The sequence below is a fragment of the Pseudophryne corroboree genome, chromosome 4, assembly GCF_028390025.1.
Source record: "Pseudophryne corroboree isolate aPseCor3 chromosome 4, aPseCor3.hap2, whole genome shotgun sequence".
In the NCBI taxonomy this organism is placed as follows: Eukaryota; Metazoa; Chordata; class Amphibia; order Anura; family Myobatrachidae; genus Pseudophryne; species Pseudophryne corroboree.
This window is the reverse complement of record NC_086447.1, coordinates 491,707,913-491,732,804: the sequence shown is the minus strand read 5'-3', so window position 1 is coordinate 491,732,804 and position 24,892 is coordinate 491,707,913. Positions and strand designations below refer to the sequence as shown.

Sequence of the window (24,892 nt, the reverse complement as noted above, 5' to 3'; positions counted from 1 at the left end):
CTTTAACATGGTATCACCCATTGTCTCAAGGACTTGATATGGTCCCTCCCAGTTTGCATCCCAAGGACCTGCTTTACGGAAAACTTTGACCATTACTTAGTCACCTACAGAGGGCATGGGTGTCTCCCCCTGTAGATAGGGTTTATGCAGCCGCAGAGCTGCATAAGGCAACAGTCCCTTGAGATTATCTTGCACCTGTTGCAGGAACGTATCTCTTGCGACAGCATCTTTAATTGGGTTTGACAATTGGGGCTCATTAGGGAAGCAAAGTGGCATTTTGCGACCTGTCATGAGCTCAAACGGAGTGATCCCTGTGGTGGATGCTTCCGTGGCCCTAATACCCATGAGTATTGCAGGTAAGGCTGTTACCCAAGAAGAGCCCTTCTGTAACAATGCCTTAGCCAACCGGGACTTGATGGTCCGATTCATTCGTTCCACAATTCCAGCTGATATTGGGTGATAAGGGACATGAAATCGCTGCTTTATGTCCAGAAGTTCACAAAGGGCTTTCATGACCTTGCCAGTGAAATGGGTCCCACGATCTGATTCTATGATCCTTGGGATACCCCAGCGTGACAAAATCTGTTCCCATAAGACCCGTGCTGTAGTGGTGGCTGAATCATTCGCTGTAGGAATGGCTTCTACCCACTTCGAGAACACGTCAACTACTACCAAGGCATAGCGACAATTTCGACTGCCAGCTGGTAGTGGTCCTATGAAGTCTATTTGCAGAGTTGCCCATGGCCCTTCTGCAGGAGGCACACGCTGTAACACTGGCTTGAGGGCTGGTGCCCGAGGGTTGATTTGGGCACACACCAAACACTGTTGGGTGACATTTTCCACAGTTTTGAACATTCCTGACCAGTATAATTTGCTCTTTAAAAGAGAAAAAAGTTTATCCCGGCCAGGATGTCCTAGGAGCTGATGATTGAGTCTTGTCAGTTCCACTTGGAGATGTGAGGGTACTGCAGGTAGAGGTTCTAATCCTTCTCCTGGTGAATGGCACAGTATACCCTGTCTTATAGACCAGGGGTCTTGTGGTGAAATTATGTGAGTCATAAGAATAGAGTATTTTGCTTGCTCATCTTCAAATGACACTGGTCCTTCTGCAAGGGCTTTCCTACGTACAGCTACCTGGAATGAAGGCAAAGCTTGTGCATCAGGATCACGGAAAATCCCAGATACTGCAGCCACTTTTGCCGCTTCATCTGCTGCGTTGTTCCCTAGGACTAAGGGATCGCTCCCTTTTTGGTGTGCAGGGACCTTAATGATTGCTGCTTCTTCCGGGTGTGAAACACCCCATTCCCATAGTTCTGTTAGAACTGAAACGTGAGCCAGAGGTTTATTCTGGCTGTCAACAAATCCACGTTTTTGCCAAGTTTGAAGATGTGATGTAAGAGACCGCACTACATATGAGCTGTCACTATATATAGTGCGTTTACCTTGGGGTTGTAGGAGGAGTGCTTCCTTCACTGCCTCCAACTCAGAACGTTGGGCTGACAGGTGACCCGGAAGTCTAACCAGAATCTGGGCTCCTGTGGTCTCATCCAAGATCGCATAACCTGTCACATATGACCCATCCGGGTATGAGCGGGACCCATCAACAAAGATGATTCTGTCATCGGGGTGCGCTACCTGCCTAAAGAATGGTGTTGCGAGGGAATGTGTTACTTGGCCGCAATCATGCTCTGTTCTTGTTGTGTTTAACAACTGGGAAAGGACATACTTGGCTTTGTGACAGATTTTGATATTCCGCCCACTGAGGTCCATTATCCATCTCCCAAATCTCTGCTGAGAGACTCCAGGAAGTGTATCCCGGAGTAGGAGAGTTAGTGGAGAGTGAGGTGTCTGCACAGTAAGCTGTCTGAACCCTACAATATGCTCTGTCACTTTGACAGCATAATGTATGGCTGCAAGTTGCTTTGCACATTCATCAAATCCTCTTTCCACTGGTGAAAGAAGTCTTGAGAAGTATCCAAGAGGTCTGATCATTGTTCCCACCTCCTGAAGGAGGACCGCTGATATAGACAATGAACCAGCATGTGCTTGGATGGCCAAGTTTCCATCTGGATGTGGGGTGGCTAGAACTGGGGCAGAGGAGAGGTTTCTTTTAAGTGTGATAAAAGCTTCCTCTTGTGTATCTGCCCATCCTTTCAGTGATGGTTTTTCACCTCTGAGTAATTCATAGAGAGGCTTTGCTTTGGTAGCAAAGTCCTCTATGAACTCCCTCATGAAGTTTGCAACCCCCAGGAACTTACGCAAGTCCTGTAAGGTGCCTGGCTTGGGTAGTTTTACCATTGCTTCCACGCGGGCAGCCATTATACCCTTTGTTCCATGGGCATCTTAACTCCTAGGAATATTACCTCTGACCTCGCCAAGTTTGCCTTGTGAGGACTCAGTTTGAGTCCTGCACGTGACAGGAGGCCTAACAATTCCTGTAAGAGGGTTAAGTGCTTCTCCATGGTCTCTGTATGAAGGAGTAGGTCATCAACATACTGTAGCAGGCATTCTGGGCGTGAGAAAACACTCAGAACTGCTGCTAATGCCTGATGGAAGTAAGTTGGACTACTATGGAATCCTTGTGGTAGAACGCAAAACATGTATTGCGTATCACGTACAGTGAATGCAAACTTGTACCGGCAACTTTCAGTTAAAGCTATGGAAAAAAATCCATTAGCCACATCAATGGTTGAGAACACTTGACTTTTGCAATTTATCCTTGCCATGATGTCTGGTGTTTCTGCCACTACCTGTGCTGATATGGGAGTGTATTTGTTCAAAACACGGAGATCAATTGTGAGTCTCCAGGTGTTTGTTTCCTTCTTCTTAACTGGCCATAAAGGATTATTGCATTTTGAATTTCCCTTTATGACCACTCCCCTTTCTTCTAAGTCCTCTACAGCTTCTACCACAGGTTCCATGGCTTCAGGAGGGAAGCGATATTGACGCTGAGGTGGTGGGTCTGGCCCTTGAATGTCCACCTGTACATCAAGCATTCTTCCACAGTCATTTTTTCCTTGTGCCCATAATTCTGGATACTTGTACACAATAGGTTCAAGGTCTTTGTTATGTGAGACCTCTGGCCATTTATGGACAAGCATGTTGCTTTTGACATTTGTGTGTATGGGTGAGCTCAGAAAATGCTGTTGTATAACCCAAACCTTTGATTTTCTGGGACCCCTCCATACCATACCATTTGCCAGATCCAGAATCCAACCATTTTGTGTCATTACATCAGTTCCGATGATGTTATCAGATCCTGTGTAATACATTGGAATGTTTAAGGAGAAATCACTGCTGATTTCTACATTGACCTCATTAATCCTATGAGCCTTCACCCCCCCTTGTTGGTGATCAAAGCCGATCACCACACACTGAGGGCTATCTGGGTCTAAATCATGTTCTACGTTGGTGATTGAAATTTCAGCTCCAGTGTCAAGCATGATTTGTAACCAAATATTTTTTATCTTTGCCATGATATGGGGTCTCCCTGAAGGATCCAATATGAGGCTACATATTGGTATCAGATCCTTTGGGACCCCTGACCTTCAATCTATCTGCATCAGAATTCCTGTGGGAACTGTGCGCATTGGCGCGTGGTATGTGCATTTACGGTAGAGTTTGTGTGCGTCTAGCGGGCGACTCAATCGTTAAATAATAAAACCAAATAGTATGTTTTATAGATAATGTTCCCCTTAATAATGATTGTAAGTTTGTTTAATGTAAAGGGTCGCTGGACAGAGAAATTCCTCTTTTCATGGTACGAAGGGTCAGACAGGGTTTGAGCAGTTGTGTTTGGTACCTAACTAAAGAACATTTTATTAGAAACAATCCGGTGCTGGTTAGGTAAAGATTAATCGCTCCTGCGTATAGTTATGGCCATTAGTATCTTCTGGACATTTACTATATTTGCGATTCATTATCCATGCGGCGGGAATTCTCAGATTCCCTCCCACCTGAGCAGTTTGATATAGTCACAGCCCACCTGTTCAAACTAACCTATGACCTTTTGTTATGATGCGAGGAGACATTCCTGTGTCCAATGAACAATGAGATTATAGGTCCCTTTGTAGTACACTGTACGCAGTGTATATAAGATCAGCCAGCCTGGGCAGCTCACTCACTCTCCACAAACGGTTTTCATCTTGACTAACTTGGAGCTGGTACCAGAAGCTGTGCAGCGATCGTTCCCAGTGTGTGTAAGTAATTCTCTGTAACCATTCTAAATCTCTGTTTGTATTTGCCATATTCTCTCTCTCTCTCTGTTATTGTATAAGATTGTGACGATATTGTATATTTATGTGTAGTTAGCCTGCTTAGATATTGATGTTAGCCTGTAGTGTATGAACTGTTAACTGTTTTAACTTTTACATAGATATATATTGTTAGTAAAGGTGTTGGAACCTTAGCAAGGTATTGTGTGTTTATTCCATTGCTGAGAGTATTCAGAGTGTCTCGATCGCTCAAGAGGCTTTCATACAATAGAGGTTAATTAGCATTGCATTGTGCTCACATTACAAAACCAAGGTTTACAGTACAATCTCAGTCTTTCACTGTGTTGCATACAAGGTTTACTGAGTGTCATCCCGTGAGCGTCTGCACCGCTCGTGTTCTCCTCGTGGTCACGAGCGTACGCTACGCTAGTAGCGTAGCAAGTTGTGGGCGAGCGTGTCGTATGTGCGTCTCGATCACGGCCGAGCGTATGCTCACACGCCAATTGCGTACTGAGTCTCTTACCCATTTATAGTGAATGTTATTAGATAAATAGCTTTATCAGTGGTCTAAACGTTCCATCGGGGACCCGAACATAGAGTCTTTCCGGTCAACTGCGGGGATATACAGAGCATAGCTAAGTATTTTTATTCCCTCACAATTTCCACTCTTGCATGAACGTTAGCGCCATCTAGTCCACAATACCATTTTTACTGTCCAAATTCGTGGACCTTTTGGGATAGGTCCATTTTTGGATTTAGAAGGCGGCTTACGGTAGACAAGAAGCGCCCTTAAGGATTTTCACTTTTTCTATAGCATTCTAGTGAAGCTGAAGACTGGAATCACTGGGAAGACAATTGAAGCACTGACAATTTCCTGGGTGCTGGGACAGGATATTTATACCTGCTGAGAAGTAGGCATTGGCTGACAATTACACACAGACACCAGCAGCGCTGCAGATTGGTGAGAAGAATGACATGTGATTTCATCCAACATGGCTGCGCCCATGACAGAGTTTGAAGGGAAAAGATGATCTGAAGAACCATGTGCCAAACAGCAATGGCGGCGGAGGCCGCAGCAGCAGGAGACTCCACGCTTCTCTACACACGCACAGCGGCCACAGGGATGTCGGCGGCGGCCGCGGCACACAGAGGACACCACGCTCAGCTTCCATGTGGCAAGATCACGGGCGCGGCGGTGACGGCCGTAGCAGGACTGAGAGCGCCATACTAAAGTTAAGTGGAAACACTAAGAAGGCCGCTGAGCCAGCGCTGCGGGTAATACCAAATGAAATGTGAAACAAAACATAGTTATGACCCGGCCCTGGCACGCTGAGCCAATCTCAGGAGACACCTAACTGGTAGAAAATGGCGTCCAGTTACCCGGATCGTGACACTACCATTCTTAGAAGAGATTGATGGGCCCCAACTGCGCAACCTAGAGAGTAAAGTCTATATTTTTCCCTTACATTTTTGTATTGCACACAGTTATCTTATAAAATGTAAATGTTTGTGGGTTGATTTTCTGTGCATGAGCAATAGAGAAATGACTTAGCTGTTGGCTACTGTATATTTCTGTTTTGCGTACGCACGCACGCACGCACACACCTGTATTTCTTTTCATTTGTGTATTTTCACATATCACTTTCCTGTTTGCCATTTCACAATTGATAACGTGCTGAGAAAGATGTGTTGCTATTGGTAGTTAAAAGTAATATTAATACGTTAAGGAGTAATTTGTAAAACACGCGCACGGCTTGCCTAAGATACAAGGAAGTTCGGTGTGGTGTTCAGTAGATGATTACAGTTAAAGATCATCTACATTGATATAAACGTGTTAATTGTATTTCTGTGGATATACCTGGCTTGCGTACACGTGTCTCTAACAAAGGGCGGGACTAGCGTACGCGACGCAAGGGCCGACGCACGGAGCGTATATTACGCAACGGAGGGTCTGGGTACGCCCACATAATACAAATCACACAATAGTATTGTTTTAGTTAGGCGATAAGGAGGCAAACGCGATAATAGCGCAAACCAATCTCAGTGTCCAAAATTTTAAGCTAATAGATCCTTCTCTAGTTGCAACTCCTCGGGATTAGCCTGTGATACTGAATGAAAGGGATTTCTGCGCAGAAACGAAAGTAAAGAGTATATGAGGCGAAAGAATGTGTATACATATATAAGTTTCTAATTTTTGGGGTTGAACCACAGGAAATCATCGAGTTCTCGTGAGGAACATACGTGTCAGTGACGGCACGGTGGCTTGGGAGGCATCCCTTGTTAAACATTTTAAAAAAAAGAGCATTAGAGTATAGCAGACCAGGAGGTCTACTGTAGCACAGACCAGGAGGTCCAGACAGACCAGGAGGTCTAGGTACAGCAGACTAGGAAGTCCGCTATAGATAAAGAGTAAAGGAGCACAACACCAGGAAGGGTTGGTGCGGTACCCATATAGGCCATTAAGCTCTGGCTGAAGGAATTCGCAGCCACAATTTTCGATTCCACTGGTCGCTCTGCACAAAAGATTAGTTGCTTATGTGCAGAACGATTGTACCGCACGTAATTGTGTGCATTAGTTAGTAACTTGACCCAGTACCATTTGCGTACGCTAGAGGGGTCATAAACGCTATTTGTACATTCTAACGTGATTTGTGTAATTTTTTATTTTAAGGGAGGTTCGCTGGTCACTTGGGAACTATCCAACAACCAATAGTTACTGGGAAGGGTTAAGTGCTCTTTGGATCACACCCACATGTTCCAGTAAATAGAGGTTCAGGTCGCAGGGGCCCTAGGTCGAGTACGCCAGCGCTAGTGCAGTGTGTGGGCGTATTGGTCGACGTGGGCGAGTGAGTGGAGTACTCGGTAAACTTCCGCCGCCAGCCTACCCCGGACATCTTGGTTTTTGTAAGGGTTCGCTGAAGACCCTGATTTGAAGGTCAGAGGTAGTGAAAGCAACACCTGCAAAGATGGGGGCCAGTTGTTCAGGTAGGGGGCGATCAACCTCGGTTCGGGTTGACTTAGTAAACCGGCCAATAGAGTCGGCAAGGATAACGTGTGATACAGACCGGGAAGTCTGAAATGGATCACACACAAAGGTCAATGAATGGGAAAGAATGACTGTGCATGACGGGGAAAAGTTCCCACGGGTAGGCAGTTTTAGTCCCGAGGTGTTGCAAAATCTGAGGAGAAGGATATGTCTCATTAAATCTGCAAAGAGACGGATCAAACATTATGATTATTTACAGTTATGGCAACGGGAAGGTGAAATACAAGGAGGATTAGCTTACACAGCTGACTCTCACTGTGGTAAGAAAAATATGGCAACGGGAGAGAAGGTGGTTACAGAGAATGGCACACTGGTGTATGATAAAAATGCACTTAGCAACTGTATTATAGATGATAAGGATAAGTGTAACAAATGTAACAATTATAAAAGTAAAACTGTTAAATGTACAATTGTTAACCCGTGCAAGTTGCACTCCATGTTAAACTTCCCTCAGGATTACCACCAAGAAAGTGAGCCCAGCACGATGTCGGCACCTTTTCCAGCAGCCATCACACAAGACATCCAGGTGGACACGACCAATTCGGTAAAGGCAGTAATCAAACCCCCTTACGGAGGGTCAGGTGAGGTCGTGTCCACAGGTACGTACGGTGTTATATATCACGCACAAACAAATGTACCTCATATTGTAGAACCAACACAAGATGATGTAATTGAGTTTAATCCTGTCAGGGTGATCACAGTCCCCAATGGGAAGACTGACGCTCAGGGAACCATTCCCGTCAGGGACAGTGCAATGCGCCGTCCCTGGTCCCGGATGGAATTGAGGTCAATTATGTCTGAATTTCCTGATCCTAGGAAAGATATAGTTGCATGTCAAAGGTTCATTAAAGAACTAGGAAACTCCACAGAACCCACCAACAAAGGTTGGCGGACAGTGCTGAGGGCATGTTTGCCCTCCAGTGTTGACCCTGCGAAATTCATTACTGATTGTAAATTAGACACAGAAGTACCTCAAACGGAGGAACACAATCAGGAATGTATTAAGCAGATCAACCGACAGTTAGGAGTCTATTTCCCAGCCGTTGTCGAGTGGAACAAAATCTTCTCCATGAGACAAAACAAAGGGGAAACTACTTCTAATTATTTCCATCGGGCATTGCAGGACATGGCTAAGTATACAGGGATAGAAAACATCAAAACAAATGTGAAGCATAGAGAAGTAGCGGTTAAGGTATTAATGAATGGTTTAAAGGAAGTGTTGAGAACAAGGGTACAGACCACCAACCCAAACTGGAGAAATATCTCGGTGGCTGCATTAAGAAAGTCCGCTGTTGGGCATGAGCAAAACATCAGCAAGCACAGGGAAGCACAGAGAGGTAAGAGGCCTCAGATCCCTGTGGGTAAGTCAAAGGTGATAAGGTGTTATAATTGCCAGAAGGAAGGTCATTATGCAGGAGATTGTAGGTTTAAAGAACCACAGAAGGTATATAAAACCCCTAGACAAAGACATGAGCAGAGTCATGACACACAAAATTGTAATCAGGGATCACATAGGAAGGAGTTTGGGCCGCACCTGTAATATGCAGTCGGGAAAGGTGATCATTAGGACTGATAGTAAGCCTGAGGTTACAGTTAATGATATTGGGAGGTCAGTTCCTTGTAAACACAGGAACGGCCGGGTAAATGTTGTAAAAATTTATTTGTAAATGTTTCTTTTTCCCCATCTCTGACGTTCATTGGCAGAACTCAAACATCACATAGCTATTTGGTCCTTGCAGAAGTCTACCTAACCCCAGTGTGACCTACCGACATCGGTGTGTCCTGGCCAGGCACAAAAGGGTGGGGTGTGGGAATACTGGTGGGGAGAGGACTTTGCAAGGACACCAGTGGATGTGTTGGTGTGACAGCCTGATGGTGAACGGAAGATCTGACAATGTTTTTTTGTTTTTTTTTGTTGGTTAATGCAAAATGTGATGAATTGTTCTCTCTCTCGTTTGTTTGTTTTTTCCCTCTTCTTTCTCATGTTCTCATGCTTTAAAGATGGTATGTCACACATCAGTTGGACAAATGGTAATGCAAGATTTTTTGCTCCTTACAGAAAGATCGCAGATTTGGAAGGAATATTGTATCACCAGAATGTTCGTTTGGAAGACTGAGAGACAGCACCTTTGAGATGACAGCAGAGCAAGAAGAACAACAAGACTAGAGGACAAAAGCATCATAACATTATTTTTCTTTCCCCTCAAAGTATTTTTTTTGTGCCCCCATTACAAATTTCTCTTTCTCCTCCTGTAAGATGGACTCGCCCCAAGAGACTGCAGTCCGTGTTTTCCTGTTGACCATGATGTTGACCAGAGCAGTCTGTTTCGGTGAGAGTACCAGTGAGGTCGAGAAAGGATCCGGAAGGGGTTTCTGATGACTGAGACGGAGGCGTAAATTTCCAATAGCAACACAATCACCAAGCGAAGGCGAGTACCAGAAAACGATCTAGCAGCCATGTTATTTGTAGACATTGTGAAGGATTGTTAGCTAAAGAGAACTGCATCTGTAGGCATTGTGACAATATAGTTGAGGATGGGTGCATAAAAAAATGTCAGTCCAGTTTTAATGTCCACATGGACCGGCATCCATTGAGTGACTATCACTCCTTAGTGGGTAAAGTGTTAAATCAGACAGACTGTTGGGTATGCTCTCAAGTACCTCAAGGCCATAGCAAATCAGGACTAGTACCATTCCCTTTAACTGTAGGAGAGGTACTTGAGCTAAGTGGTGGGAGGCCGGTGGACAAGAGGTTTAATATCTCTAGTCCTCCTAGTTTGAAGCTCCACCAATATCATGTGGATAGGTCCTTAGTGTGCTTTAACATTTCCAATCCCCGAAAGCCGGGAAATTGGGAAGTGTCATGGAGTAATCAAACCATGACCTTTTCATACAGACCTGACAGAATGCCCATAGACACAGAACTTATACGCCAGATAACAGACCATAGGAAATTTTTCTAGTATAGGTACACCTTAGGAAGTAGGACCATGCGAGTTGGAGAAGTATCACCAGGATACTGTGCACATATCGTACAACCTGATACGTGTACTAAACAGATGGGAGAGTTAGGGTTAGGAGATTTCACATGGAAAATTTGTAACATGATAATGTCATACTCCGTCCCATATGTTCTCCCCGATGATGCATATTTCATATGCGGGAGGAAGGCGTATAAGTGTCTTGCCCCAAACTCAGAGGGATTGTGCTATATTGGAAAAGTACTGCCTGAAGTAATGACTGTAACCCATAACAAAATGAAAGATAATCACCGCAGTGCCCAAGCTCCTTATACTCATACTCATTACGAGCACGTCGTTAAACGGCACCTGATAGAGAGGACAGAGCATTCAGCCTCTGATCTGATCCATGAATCCACCGGGATTCAATTCCTACTCGCGTTAGATATCACTCGTACCACCAGAGGAGTGATAAATTATAAATATATATCTGCGCTTGCAAATTTATTAGACAATATCACCGAAATGTATGACGACACATTCAGGTACACTGGGAAAGAGTTACAAGCCTACAAAACAGAACTGGTTCAGCATAGGATGATTCTCAATTACCTCACAGCTGTGACAGGCGGGTATTGTGTTACCCTAGCAACTCAATATGGAATAAAGTGCTGCACGTACATTACAAACAGCACGGAGGACCCAGCCGAGGTCATAGACCAAAAGATGGATGACATTTTACAATTAAAGTGGGAGTTTCGAAGGAAACACAATCTCACACTCGCTGCTGTGGGTAATGAGCTGACCAGTTGGGTGTCATGGTTGAACCCACGAAATTGGTTCTCGGGCTTAGGAGAATGGGCCCAAGGTATTATTATGGATGTAGGGAAATTTCTTTTGTGTATTCTGGGAGTCGTCATATTGGTTGGCCTGATATTTAGATGCGTTCGGGTTTTAGCGAAGCGTAAAAGTAATACCAGGGTGATGAGTCTAAGGAGCGAGGACAATGTACTAACAACAACTAATTTGATGTATGACCCAACGATGAGACAATGTTGTGATGAAAATGTGATTCCACAGTCCGTTTCTTTCACCCGTTTCTCCTTTGTTTTCCTCCAAGGTACAAAGACATCCGCTTGGAAGAAGAATTTGACAACCTCTTTTATACAGACCATTGATGAACTATGCTACAAGCCCCATTTTCCCTAGTGACTTTAAATTTTACGATAGCCCAAATATTTTAGTGACTAACTTTCTGGACAATGGAAAAACTTTTGCTGCCATTTATAGCAAAAGCATCAGGAGACTACAGTCAACATGTACATTGAGACAAGACTTCAGACAAGACCCAATCGGCAAATGTATATTAAACTCACATAGTTTATGACTGCATTTACCATAATTGCTTCTTATCTTCATTTCTACAACCTTCAGGTAATGACACACATAGTCAATAGGGAATATAGGCACAGATATCAGCACTCACATATCCCCCCATTCATGTATCATCAACTAAAATGTGCTTCCCCATTTTGTTACAACTAAAAAGCCGAAAAGAGCTCGGTAAAGTTTGACAGCCCATCCACAGACCCGTAATACGGGATAAGAAGGAATTCAAATGTATACTTCGCAATACCTCGAAGCTTGATTTAAAACACGTACGGCACGATGATACAGGACCCCTCAAACATGGATTCATACACACATGCTTCTACTATCTCACTAGGTCATACCTTTTTCCCACCTGCTCCTCTCCTCCCTTTACCCAATCATAAAATTGTATTTGCATTATGACATATATTTTTCTTTTGAACTGTTTTAGGAAGTGGCAGTTATTGATGACTGCCAAAGGGTGGACTGTCAAAGTTGGAAAAATATCATGCTGCACGTTGCCATATATTCACCTCAAGCGCTTGCCCACTGCACGTGCACATTCTCTCCCGTGCGTGCGGATACTCGCAGCTGCGTAATGGAGCTTCTACGGCCGTGCGCATTGGCGCGTGGTATGTGCATTTACGGTAGAGTTTGTGTGCGTCTAGCGGGCGACTCAATCGTTAAATAATAAAACCAGGGGGCGTGGCCTGACGAGTAATGGAGTAGGACGTGCTATCCTAGCTCCCCAGCCGACAATATCCTGAAAACATCCTGGCACCCCCTGTGAGACTGCATAAACGGCCCTGTGCGGCTTTCTGAAACTCTGCTGCCCGATCTGAGCCCCTTTCCAAGTGGATCCTGTGCTCACTGTACCTGCTGGGTACGAAAGAAGGGCTGAGCTGATCCTGTCCTGCACGAGGCCGGCGCCATCTTGGATCCTGCTGCAAGGGAGCTGTGATAGTCGCCTCCCGCCCGGCTCTCCTAGCGTGCCCTGCGGCCGGCGAAGGGATACCGCGGGGGCCCCGTCACCCGCACTACATACCGCTCTGCTCTACTTCTCTGCCGGACGACCAGGGCGCTTGTCGCGGCCCTGCAGAGCACGGGAGACCGCCGGGCGCCATCTTGCGGTTGGCGGGCCGCGCGCACGGGGCTCCGCCACCCGCCCCTGACAGCCCTGCACAAAAAAAAAAAAACACAAACGGAGCGGCCTATGAGCCGGACAGCGGATACCCCCTCTGCCTGCTACAAAAGCCCTGGTCCCCTGTGAGATATAACACAGGCTGGGCTGACTGTGGGCTTCTCCGGGCGCCATCTTGAGGTTGGCACTGGGCTCAGCTCTGCTCCAGTCCACACCTCTCCTGCCAGAAACTATTATATGCAGCCTGAGCAGCCAGACCTGACTAGTGGCTGGCAAAGGATACTAAAGCAGACCTGCATTGCTCTGCCTCGTTTATACAGGTGGGAAATCGCTTGATCCCCTGATCCTGACCATAACTTCCAAATCTATAGTGCCACACTGTCAGGAACACTGGTCCTTTTATATATATATATCCGTCCTGCGTCTATTGGCCCTCACATAGTGAGCCGCTGCCTGCGCCCTCTCTCTTGCCTGCACTGCTTTGATTATAATCGGTCATATACGGTGGCATCGTGTTATCCAAAATGGTGAAAGGCCGTCAACAAAACGCGGCGGCAGGCGCAATGGAAAAGTTTATCCGCAACCCCGGTCCCCAACAACAGCGGAGGGAAACTACACAAGATGGGTCTTCGCCCCCTTCTCCTGCATACAGCTCTGCCTCATCAGAACCACCCGATGCTGCGTTACAAAAAGTGTTGGACGCCGTGACAGCAAGCGAGGCCCGCTTGGCTGACAAAATTGGGCAGGTGCAGTCTGATCTCTCCATTATACATCAGGACCTACAACGGGTGAGAGAGAGGGTGGGTGAGGCCGAAACCCATATCTCCAATGTCGAGGATACTGTCACTCCGCTGGGGCGGCGTACTGACACTTTGGAGTCTCAAATGACTGATGTGCGCAAAAAACTAACGGATATGGAGGGACGCCTACGTCGCAACAATGTCCGTTTCATCGGTCTGCCCGAGAAGGAGGAGGGCTCATCTCCTGAGGAATTTCTAGAGGCGTGGCTTCGGAAGGCATTTGGACCCGATGAATTCTCGCCGCATTTCACCATAGAACGAGCTCATAGAGTTCCGATGCGCCCGTTGCCTCCGGGGGCCCCGCCTCGTACCTTCATCGCCAAGTTCCTTCACTTCCGCGACCGGGACACTGTTCTGAAACTTGCTCGCACGAAAGGCCCCCTAAAATGGAACGGGTCGCCAATATCGGTCTTCCCAGACTTTGCGGTGGAGGTGCAGAAAGATAGAGCTCAGTTTCTGCCTGTTAAGCGGAGACTCCGGGAACTTGAACTGCCATACGCCATGCTCTTTCCATCACGATTACGAGTGGTAGCTGATGGGGAGACCAAGTTTTTTGAGGCTCCTCGTGAGGCGATGATGTGGCTGGATAGACGCTTCCCGGCGAGACGGGCCCTTGCTGATGAGTGATTAATTCCTGTGACTGTGTGGCAAAAGATTTTATGTACAGGATAAGATTATATGCATATCTACTGGAGTGATACAGGATGTGGGGGAAAATGTTTAACTATCTATGCTGTTCCCTGAGGATATGAGGGTGGTAGGGGGGTTAATTATTTACCTGATTTTCTGTCTTGTTATTCTCATACAGGCAATTACTATATTAATAATGCTGGGATATGTCGGGTGGGGGGCCGGGGGAGAGGAGGGATATATCGGCGGTCCGAATATACCTGATTATATTTGATCTTAAGTCCCGGGGGGTGACTTTGTATATCTCGCCTCTTTTTCTATCCTATGGGGGCGAATCAGTCTACAGGCTGGGGAAGTTTTGTTTTGTTTGTGTTTTGTTTTCTCTTTCTTAGGGCTATTGTATTTCTGGCTCCACCCAGGGTATAACAAGGTGTGTGCTCTGGGCTTGAGCCGGTATTAGGTTCAGGGATCCAAGTATGCTGCAGGTTGGGAGTAGTATACAGGGTGGGGGGAGGGGGGAAGTTGTAGGCTATGGTTGTTTCTGGTATGGATGGTCGAAATTTGAGTGTGTGTGGCTTACGAATCTACTCATTGAGCGGTGGTGCCTTGTTCTTGTATACAGAGTAGATGGATCTGGCTGGCTGCTGGCTGTAGCCTCTCTTATTATCAAAACGACCCCTCATGGTTGGACTTAGGTTGGTGTCATGGAATGTAAGGGGACTCAATGACAAGATCAAGAGATCCCTTGTGCTTAGACAAATTAAGCAATATGCCGCTGATGTGATATGTCTTATGGAGACCCACCTGGTGGGCAGCAAGACCCTTGCCCTTAAAAGACCTTGGGTAGGGTGGGCATTCCATTCCACACACACTTCTGCCTCTCGGGGGGTCTCTATCCTTATAAAGAAGGCAGTTCCCTTTGTACTGGAGTCAGTACAAACGGACCCATGGGGAAGATATGTGTTTTTAAAGTGTAAAATCCACTGTACCCCTCTGCTTTTGCTGTCCGTATATGTGCCCCCCCCGTACTCCTCCGATGTCCTAAAAAGGGTTGCAGGATTTATGGCCTCGTCACCGGGTATACCCGTGGTTTGTGTGGGGGATTTCAACAATGTTTTAGATAAAGCGATGGATAGATTCTCCACCAATCCCTCTGGTCCACACTCTGGTAGAAATGATTTTGCTGAGGTTGTGTCGGGACTGGGCCTGGTTGATCCCTGGAGACTGAGACATCCATCTGCTAAACAATATTCATGCTTCTCACATTCCCACTCCTCGTTCTCTAGGATTGACCTGGCCCTTCTCTCGAACGATCTGATTCCTAGGGTCCAGGATAGCAAATATGAGACTAGGGGTATATCGGACCACTCCCCTTTAACATTGACCCTGGACTTTGGCTGCTCTAGAGGCCAGGCAGTGTGGAAGTTTAACCCGTTTTGGCTAGTACATATGGGAGATGGCTCCGATTTGGTGACTGCGTGGCGGGAATTTTTTGAGATAAATAAGGCTGGGCAACCTATCTCTAATTTATGGGATGCGTTCAAGGCCTTTTTGCGGGGAACCCTAATTAAACGAGTGGCTAATTTAAAAACCTTTTTCAGGCACCGGGAGTCCGAGCTAGAGACCTTGAGTGTTGCTGCAGAGGTAAAATACTTACAGGATTGCTTGGATAGTTCCAAATCTGCATGGTTGACAGCGCAGGGGGAATGGAAGGAATGTCTAATGGAAAAGACTCAGCATAGACTCCTCTTCTCCTCTCACACCTTCTACGCCTCCGGGGATAGGCCGGGATCATATTTAGCCTCTTTGGCACGAGGTGAGAGATCCGCTAATACCGTGGTTGAAATAGAGGCCTCAGACGGTACCACTGTAGTGCAGACCCCACAGATTGCGTCGGAATTCGTGTCGTACTATAGACGTTTATATAGCTCTAAACTGGACTGTACCCCGATGCAATTAGACGAATATTTACAGACTATACTGCTTCCCTTGCTGACTGGTGAGGCGCATGACTTCCTCGAGGCACCTATTTCGCCGGAGGAGATTGCGGATGCGATCAGTGCTGCCCCCAATGGGAAGGCTTCAGGGCCCGATGGCATACCGTCTGAGCTATATAGGCGCCATTTAGATTTTTTTGTCCCCCAATTGCTTGAGCTATATAGTCAAATATTCACACAGGAATCCCTCCCATTATCTATGGCGGAGGCATTGATTATTGTCCTTCCGAAGCCCGATAAGGACCATAGGAAGGTTGATTCTTATAGACCTATCTCCCTTCTACCGACCGATATCAAAATTCTGGCCAAAATCCTGGCATGTAGATTAAATAAGGTAATTACACAGATCATACACCCAGATCAGACGGGATTTATGCCCAATAAATCAACATCCATTAATCTCAGACGATTATTTACCCATCTACAGGTCCCCCGTGAGGCACCCTCATCCATAGTAGTATCACTAGACGCCGCTAAGGCCTTTGACTCCGTGGAGTGGGAGTACTTGTGGAGGGTCATGCGCAAGTTTGGTATAGGCCCTAACTTTATCAAATTTGTCCGCCTGATGTATTCCTCTCCCCTGGCTAGAGTGACGGTGAATGGCTTTGTGTCACATTCCTTTCCGTTGTCCAGAGGCACTCGTCAGGGATGCCCATTGTCCCCTACCCTGTTTGCTATAGCCATTGAACCCCTTGCATGTCTTCTGCGAGCGAACCCTGAGATTATTGGATACACCGTGGGCACCAGGGAGGAGAAAATAGCTCTTTATGCCGATGATATCCTGCTATTTGTGGATCGCTATGCTGAGTCTATGCCTAAGATTTTAGATATTATTAATAAGTTCGGATGTTACTCAGGGCTCCTGATCAATTGGGAGAAATCCTCCATTATTCCGCTTCAAGGTGAGGTCCCTGCCTCCCCATTGGTTGTTCTCCCGCTAAGATGGGTGAATTCCTTTAAGTATCTGGGCATATGGGTATCCAATGACCCTCATAAATTTACTTCCCTTAATATTACACCGCAAATATCTTACCTTCGCAATAAGGTGAAGGTCTGGGGGAAATTGCCCCTGACGGCTACAGGGAGGGTTAATATGGTAAAAATGGTTTTTCAACCCAAACTCCTATACATACTTCAACAATCCCCAATATACATACCCCAGAAAACTTTCAAACAGATAGATGGCTTGATGTCCTCTCTGGTTTGGGCTAGTAAACGGGCACGGTTGAAACTTAATACTCTGACTAGGCCCAAAACCTCAGGGGGGCTGGCTCTTCCCAACTTTCGTCTTTATTATTTTGCAGCACAACTAGCACATCTATGGGAATGGGTTAATGAATCTGACACTTCAAGTTTGCATTCTCAGCTGGTATTGCAGGAATACCCAGGTGGTTCACCACTGAGACTGCTTCTCTGTGGAAGTGTCAAAGTATCGGCACTACCACTCTTTAAACAATATATTACTGTTTGGAGACTGGCGCATCGGATATTGCAAGGACAGGGCATTGACCCTGACACTCCCCTGGACAATAAATATGGATTGCCAGAGTTGTGTCAGCTTCAAGTCAGGGAGGTGTGGGAACCATGGGGGGTGACTTCACTGGGACACTTGTATATTGATGGGTTTTTTAGATCTTTCCAGCAGATTCAACAGGAATTTAACGTCCCCTCAGCGTATTTTTATCGCTTCCTTCAATTGAGACATGCGGTGTCTGCCCAATTCCCCGATGGCCCGCCGGCGCTTACTGATTCTCCGGTCAAATTGCTGTTGCAGACAGTGGGACCCGGTCACTTAGTATCCAAAATATATGGCCGGTTACTTCAAATGCATCATATAGACCCCCTTAGCTCCCTTAAGACCAAGTGGGAATCTGACCTAGGTCCAGTGTCGGATGAGATATGGGAGGGTGCCCTGGGATCGAGCCGGCTTTCAACATCATCTGTCCGATATCAACAAATTCAGTTGTTCGTGCTGCACAGGGTATATATGTCACCTCTGCGATTGTCACATATAGGGGGATCCCACAGCTCAAAATGTCCCAAATGCGGCACTATGGGAGCAGACTTTTGGCATATGATATGGATATGCCCTCTGGTGTCGAAGTTTTGGGAGGAGGTTATACGTGCCATAGTTGTTACGGGTATCCCCTCTACCGTACTTACACCTATCTCTTGCATATTGGCAACTATAGATGAGGAAACTCTAGACCCGCCCAGTCGACGATATGTTATAAACCTCAGTGCTCTGGCCAAGGTTTGCATAGCCAGATTATGGATGGCTAATGAAGCCCCGGCGCCACATTCCTGGATTGCTCTGGTTAATACTACTGTTGCACATGAAAAATTCGTATATCTGGCCAGGAATGCGGAAAAAAAGTTTATTGCTATATGGGGAAGGTGGATGAGCTCTCGCTATTTCGCTTCAAGGATGAATACTGCTGAACCCTAGATCTATTTAACTGCCCGATATGAGTGGTCTTTGTGTGAGTTCTCTGGGGTGAGTGGCCCGTGGCCGGCCGGATCCAAAGGCACGATGATATCGTGATAAAAGATAATACAATGTGGGTCTAATATATAGGAATTCTGGATCACCACTGCTCTATTGCTATTTATGATTCTGAATGAGATATTTAATACCACATCACACTATGCTCTCTCTGCAATACCGTAGCATGTTGTTGTTACTTGTTTAAGTGTTATAGTCTAGCTGTTGTAAGTATGTTATGCTTGCCCTAGGCAATGTTTAAATGTTAAAACATTGTAAAAACCAATAAAAAACTATTGAATTTAAAAAAAAAAATAATAAAACCAAATAGTATGTTTTATAGATAATGTTCCCCTTAATAATGATTGTAAGTTTGTTTAATGTAAAGGGTCGCTGGACAGAGAAATTCCTCTTTTCATGGTACGAAGGGTCAGACAGGGTTTGAGCAGTTGTGTTTGGTACCTAACTAAAGAACATTTTATTAGAAACAATCCGGTGCTGGTTAGGTAAAGATTAATCGCTCCTGCGTATAGTTATGGCCATTAGTATCTTCTGGACATTTACTATATTTGCGATTCATTATCCATGCGGCGGGAATTCTCAGATTCCCTCCCACCTGAGCAGTTTGATATAGTCACAGCCCACCTGTTCAAACTAACCTATGACCTTTTGTTATGATGCGAGGAGACATTCCTGTGTCCAATGAACAATGAGATTATACGTCCCTTTGTAGTACACTGTACGCAGTGTATATAAGATCAGCCAGCCTGGGCAGCTCACTCACTCTTCACAAACGGTTTTCATCTTGACTAACTTGGAGCTGGTACCAGAAGCTGCGCAGCGATCGTTCCCAGTGTGTGTAAGTAATTCTCTGTAACCATTCTAAATCTCTGTTTGTATTTGCCATATTCTCTCTCTCTCTCTGTTATTGTATAAGATTGTGACGATATTGTATATTTATGTGTAGTTAGCCTGCTTAGATATTGATGTTAGCCTGTAGTGTATGAACTGTTAACTGTTTTAACTTTTACATAGATATATATTGTTAGTAAAGGTGTTGGAACCTTAGCAAGGTATTGTGTGTTTATTCCATTGCTGAGAGTATTCAGAGTGTCTCGATCGCTCAAGAGGCTTTCATACAATAGAGGTTAATTAGCATTGCATTGTGCTCACATTACAAAACCAAGGTTTACAGTACAATCTCAGTCTTTCACTGTGTTGCATACAAGGTTTACTGAGTGTCATCCCGTGAGCGTCTGCACCGCTCGTGTTCTCCTCGTGGTCACGAGCGTACGCTACGCTAGTAGCGTAGCAAGTTGTGGGCGAGCGTGTCGTATGTGCGTCTCGATCACGGCCGAGCGTATGCTCACACGCCAATTGCGTACTGAGTCTCTTACCCATTTATAGTGAATGTTATTAGATAAATAGCTTTATCAGTGGTCTAAACGTTCCATCGGGGACCCGAACATAGAGTCTTTCCGGTCAACTGCGGGGATATACAGAGCATAGCTAAGTATTTTTATTCCCTCACAATTTCCACTCTTGCATGAACGTTAGCGCCATCTAGTCCACAATACCATTTTTACTGTCCAAATTCGTGGACCTTTTGGGATAGGTCCATTTTTGGATTTAGAAGGCGGCTTACGGTAGACAAGAAGCGCCCTTAAGGATTTTCACTTTTTCTATAGCATTCTAGTGAAGCTGAAGACTGGAATCACTGGGAAGACAATTGAAGCACTGACAATTTCCTGGGTGCTGGGACAGGATATTTATACCTGCTGAGAAGTAGGCATTGGCTGACAATTACACACAGACACCAGCAGCGCTGCAGATTGGTGAGAAGAATGACATGTGATTTCATCCAACATGGCTGCGCCCATGACAGAGTTTGAAGGGAAAAGATGATCTGAAGAACCATGTGCCAAACAGCAATGGCGGCGGAGGCCGCAGCAGCAGGAGACTCCACGCTTCTCTACACACGCACAGCGGCCACAGGGATGTCGGCGGCGGCCGCGGCACACAGAGGACACCACGCTCAGCTTCCATGTGGCAAGATCACGGGCGCGGCGGTGACGGCCGTAGCAGGACTGAGAGCGCCATACTAAAGTTAAGTGGAAACACTAAGAAGGCCGCTGAGCCAGCGCTGCGGGTAATACCAAATGAAATGTGAAACAAAACATAGTTATGACCCGGCCCTGGCACGCTGAGCCAATCTCAGGAGACACCTAACTGGTAGAAAATGGCGTCCAGTTACCCGGATCGTGACACTACCATTCTTAGAAGAGATTGATGGGCCCCAACTGCGCAACCTAGAGAGTAAAGTCTATATTTTTCCCTTACATTTTTGTATTGCACACAGTTATCTTATAAAATGTAAATGTTTGTGGGTTGATTTTCTGTGCATGAGCAATAGAGAAATGACTTAGCTGTTGGCTACTGTATAGTCTATGCATGTAGAATCTTTCTCTTGTTAGCTTGATATAAAGATATAGAATAATTACCTTGTAGTTGTATTATTGTTATTATGAAGAACTGAAGAACCTGACAGGGAAGAAAGAAGACAGGTATAACAAAAAGTGTATTATTGCCTAATGTATTGCAATTATTAACATTAATTTGATGCATATCACCACACATACAGTAGCAACAAAGATAGATAAGTATAAGCCAGCTTAATTTATTGTATAAGTGAGATTGCTTGTCTTCTACTTTGTATTTTTGCTGCTTTTTCTGTGAGAGTAACAGGGAGTTAGACCTTACAAACAATATGGGAGGGGCTGTGATTGGGGACCTCACTCAGTGCATGTCGTGCAAGATGTATGCACACCTGGAGCTACCGGCCCAGTGTGATTACATCTGCACGAGGTGTGAGCGTACGGTTGCCCTGGAAGCCCAGGTAACTGATCTAGAGCAAACCGTTACGCGACTGAGGGGGATTCACAATCTCGAGCGTAGTTTAGACAGAACGGTGGAGGAGTTGCGGGAGGGGTCACTGGTAGAAGAGGATGATGAGCAGGTAGCCAGTTGGGTCACAGTTAGAAGGAAGAAAAAGAGGGGGAGGCACGACATCTCCGAACTATCAAACCCGAACAAATTTGCCCGATTGGACGAGGAATCGGAGGATGATAGTGAAGAAATTACGGTGCCGGAGGAGACTGCTCCCTCTAGCATCCATAGGTGCGGTCCCTCTGGCGCGGTTGGGATAAAATATAGAGAGGTACCTAGTCAGATGGTGGTGGTAGGGGATTCTATCATCAGGAAGGCAGATAGGGCAATCTGCTACCGGGACCGTGATCGCCGTACAGTCTGTTGTCTCCCGGGTGCTCGGGTACGGCACATCGCGGACCGGGTAGATAGATTGTTGGGAGGGGCTGGCAAAGACCCGGCGGTCTTGGTGCACGTTGGCACCAATGACAAAGTTAGCGGAAGGTGGGATGTCCTTAAGAAAGACTATAGGGACTTAGGAAAGAAACTGAAGGCAAGGACATCTAAGGTAATATTCTCGGAATTATTACCCGTGCCACGCGCTAGTCCAGGTAGGCAGAGGGAGATTAGGGAGGTAAATGTGTGGCTTAGGGATTGGTGCAGGAAAGAGGGGTTTGTGTTCCTGGAAACCTGGGCGGACTTCTCAGTCAGGCGCCATCTCTTTTGTCGTGACGGATTGCACCTGACTGAGGAGGGGGCAGCGGTGCTGGGGGGAAGGATGGTTAGAAGGTTGGAGGAGATTTTAAACTAGGAGCCTGGGGGGAGGGTTTAGCTAGAAACTACGGGTCATGCAGTGAGAATAGTGGGGATGGCGGTAGTAAACGAAATGGGGGAGAAGTTGGGGGGAGGGTAAGAGCAGGCGGTAAGGTTACTAACATGGGTACTAAAAGGTATTTTACCAAAGCACTAACCAATGACGATTACAGGTCATCCTTGCTACATAAGGTGAAAGATGTCCCTAACGCAAGGGAAAATACTTATCTTAGTTGTATGTATGTAAACGCCAGAAGCATTACTGGTAAAAAGGGTGAACTAGAAATACTTGCAGCCAGCAAACAGTATGATATTATAGGCATTACTGAAACTTGGTGGGATGAATCTCATGATTGGACAGTCAATCTAGAGGGCTATACACTGTTTAGGAGAGACAGACTAAATAAAAAGGGTGGAGGGGTGTGTCTTTACATAAAGCCGTTTTTAAAACCTAATATATGGGAAGATATTCAGGAGGGGACTGTAGACACTGTCGAGACATTATGGGTAGAAATTGCATGCGGGGAAAAAGGAATAAAAAAGTTAGTATTGGGTGTATGCTATAGGCCGCCTGGTATCAACGCATCTGATGATGAATTGTTACTAAAGCAAATTGAAAGAGCAGCAGGAGTAGGAGACATAGTAGTGATGGGAGATTTTAACTATCCAGAGATAAACTGGAAAAACGACTTATGTGATACTGCTAGGGGCAATATGTTTTTAAACACACTTAATGATAACTACTTAGTCCAACTAATTGAGGAACCAACTAGGTACAATGCAATCTTAGACCTGGTATTAACAAACAATGGGGATTTGGTATCAGGTATTATAGTAGGGGAACCCATAGGAAACAGCGACCACAATATGGTCACATTCAATATCAGTTTCTATAAACAGCCCTATACTGGCTCAACTAGGACTTTAAACTTTAGCAAAGCAAATTTTGAAAAGATGAGAGTATTTTTCAGGGATATTGAATGGGAAGGTTTGTTTTTAGGAAAAAATACTACGGAGAAATGGGAGGTACTAAAATTCCTGCTAGCTAAAAAAACACTCAAATGTATTCCTATGAGTAGCAAAAAAAAGGAATAAAAATCATAAACCGATGTGGCTTAACAAAAAGATTAAGGAACTTATGGGCAAGAAAAGGCGAGCATTTAAAAAATACAAATCTGACGGGGAAGCAGAGTCATTTCAGCACTATAAGGAATGTAACAAAATTTGCAAAAAGGAAATAAGAGCGGCTAAAGTAGAAACTGAAAAACTAGTAGCAAAGGAAGGCAAAGCGAATCCCAAAAAAATCTTTAAATACATTAATAGCAGGACTTCCGGTTCCGGCACTGCATGGAGTGACACGCTGCTTGGAAGCTCCGGTGCCTGCAACCACTAACCACCCTCATATCGCTCACTTTGAGCGTCCACTGAGCGGCCTTTCCTAACTACCTGCTCCCTGTACCTTCAGCCCCCCTCTATGGACCGATTTCTTGCTCCCACGATGCAGGGAAAGCCCCCACGTGCCAAATCTGAAAGCCGCGGCTCGGCTTCTAAAATGGCCGCCGCAGCTTCTCTGGACGCCGGAGCTCGTGCGGCGGCTTCATACGCACTTCCCCTGGCCCCTATGACCACCAGCTCCTCTTCCCCTGCAGGGTCCACTGCTCCAGGCTCATCGCTGCCTTCCTCTATTCCTGGGCATCCCTTGTCCTATGAGGACATTGTTAGAGCAGTGAAATCGACTGTCCAGCCCTTATTTCAAGAACAGGCTCAGCTGCATGCTGCTGCGCTGCAACAAGCTGTCCTGGACATTAAAGGCCAGTATAAACAACTATCCAAGCGTGTTCTACAAGTGGAGCATACTGCTGGTGAAAATTTTCAGCAAATCGCTGAATTATCCGACATCTCCGCTAAACTGCAGAAATCAGAAAACATGGTGTGGTCAAAGATTGACGATCTCAAAAATAGATCGCGTCGAAATAATCTCAGGCTTATTGGGCTCCCAGAGTCGATTAAGGGCCAAGCTCTTTACCACTTCCTTCGACACACGCTTCCAGATCTCCTTGGAATTCAAGATGCCTGCTCGGATATAGTAGTGGAACGTGCACATAGAACCGGCCCCGGCCGCCCCGCTGCTGCATCTACCCGACCGCGTGCTGTACTATTTCGATGTCTTAACTTCCTCCATAAAGAGGCCCTGTGGTCCGCGTCCCGCCGTATAAGAGACCTTGTTTGGGAAGATGCCAAATTATTAATCTTCCAGGACTTTTCCCCGGAGCTCACCAGGCTACGCAAGGCGTTCTCTCCCATCTGCTCAAAATTAGCCCACGAGGGCCGTAAGTTTGCTCTACTCTACCCTGCACGCCTGAGGATTTTCGATGGCACGTCCTTTAAAGACTTCCACACCCCGGAGGATGCCGCTGCTTATCTTTCGGAGACCGAAGCCTCTGACCAAATGCCGAAATAGCCGTCTTCTGCAGACACCGACCTGAAACTATCCTGCATCATTGTTGCCT

The 24,892-nt window shown here is 45.9% G+C and overlaps 1 protein-coding gene across 2 annotated transcripts in view; it reads left to right on the top strand.

Annotated features, from left to right (window-relative positions):
• The window catches only part of DDO (D-aspartate oxidase), a 65,716-nt gene that overhangs the window by 16,629 nt on the left and 24,195 nt on the right, over nt 1-24,892 (top strand). The window contains exon 1 of one of the 2 annotated variants that reach the window (XM_063917132.1): nt 20,394-20,960. The exons of the other annotated variant lie outside the window; for it this stretch is intronic. The gene's annotated coding sequence lies outside the window, so the exon portion shown is untranslated. Of the gene's footprint in view, nt 1-20,393; nt 20,961-24,892 lie in introns of those variants that run through there. 2 annotated transcript variants of the gene reach the window in all.